Source organism: Mustela nigripes, chromosome X, assembly GCF_022355385.1.
Source record: "Mustela nigripes isolate SB6536 chromosome X, MUSNIG.SB6536, whole genome shotgun sequence".
Taxonomy (NCBI): domain Eukaryota; kingdom Metazoa; phylum Chordata; class Mammalia; order Carnivora; family Mustelidae; genus Mustela; species Mustela nigripes.
In genome coordinates, this window is record NC_081575.1 from 120875826 (window position 1) to 120877781 (window position 1956).

Below are 1956 nucleotides of genomic sequence, written 5' to 3' on the forward strand. Positions count from 1 at the left end.
TGTGGTCGGGGTAAACACCTCTGAGATTTTAATGCAAAAAAAAAAAAAGAAAAGAAAAAAAAGAATCATGTGTTTGTTCTAGTCTCTTGCAAAGAAAATACAGCATCAAGGATCCGTTGTTGGAATCCTAGGAAATACTACTTTTTCTACAAAATAGGGCTATGCAGAACGTCTCCTTTTAGTACGCACGTTTTAAGTCGAAAACCACCTGCTAGCTTGTGCCTTGATGCACAAGATAGAGACCGTATGATCTTTAAAGAGCAAGGTCAGGGGGAAAAAAAAAAGAAAAAAATACATGGACACTTTTATTTACCATTGAACTACAGTTTGGAAAAATCAAAGATAAAGAGCATATTTGCTACTTTTCTTGGCTGCAATGGATGCCAGTCATAACGAGCGGTCTCATCCGTCGTTTTTAAAGTTGCGATTGCAGAGGAATGATGACGATTTTAAGATCCCACACGTTGTTGCAGAACTGTAATTGAAGGCCACCCTAGAGGATACAGAGCATGAGTTGGCAATTAGAGGGTAAAACCCCTGGGCCCTGAGCCACAATCACATGACCATGTCTTTTCTCCGGCTCTGGCCGAATGAAGGTCAAGTGACCTCAGACCAAGCTCTTAAATTCTAGGCCTTTATCTGCTAACAAGGGACGGTGTTAGACCTGCTTGCTTCCCCAGGTCCAGTTAGAGATAAAGCAAAATTGCCGGTTTAAGCATTTTTTATAAAGCCCTACAGCTCTCAAAGGCTCCTGGGTCATGTGGTTCCTAAACAGATTTATCCCTAGACACTCTGCAAAGAGCGTTCACGGTCTCTCCTGCTGGCCTCTTAGCAACTCTGCGTATCAATCAGGCCTTGCTTTTCATTTTTCTCCACTCATTGGGTACCTTTGGAGCGAGCCCACTGCCAGGTCCTGGGGGGGAGTTTGCGAGAAATGGAAGACCATGCTTGTTGATCACACGTTGGGGAAAATAGCACGTAGGACGCCTGAGGACACACCATAAGGGGAAACAGAACATGAGAACATTTAGGAAATCACACTGAACCTGATGTAGGGAAGGAGCTAAAGCATAAAGAAAGGGGCACTTAGCGGGTTCGGATGTCTCAGACACGATGGGTCTGCAGCTAAAAGAACCAGGGATGTCAGCGGTGCGGAGAACCAGCTAGGATTACCTTCCCATGATGACCACACAAGGGGACCCGCACGCATGCCTTACGGGGCCATTTAAATTCTACTAATAGCCTTCAGAGGATAAAAGGAAGGGATGGACATTGAAAAATGTAATATTTGGGCAATTTCCCAAGATTTGGGGGAACACAAAGTTATTGGAAATTTCCCTTCAATTTTTTGATCAGTATTGAGTCTTCATATACATTCATGTGTAAGAGTATCTATAGATACATATCTTAGTATCACACTGGCTGTTAAACATACATACAATTTTGTTTATATTATTTTTATATGATTACATAGAATTTTATTATGGCTATATGTTATATATCATTATATATTTTATTATCATATATAATTTCATTTATATTATTACTTTGTATATAATTATATAAAATTTTATTAGGACTATGTATTATATATAATTACATATTTTTTTAATTTTTTTTTAATTTTTTATTTTTTATAAACATATATTTTTATCCCCAGGGGTACAGGTCTGTGAATCACCAGGTTTACACTCTTCACAGCACTCACCATAGCACATACTCTTCCCAGTGTCCATCACCCCACCCCCTCTCTCAACCCCCCTCCCCCCAGCAACCCTCAGTTTGTTTTGTGAGATTAAGAGTCACTTCTGGTTTGTCTTCCTCCCAATCCCATCTTGTTTCATTTATTATTCTCCTACCCCCTTAACCCCCCCATGTTGCATCTCCACTTCCTCATATCAGGGAGATCATAGGATAGTTGTCTTTCTCTGCTTGACTTATTTCGCTAAGCATGAT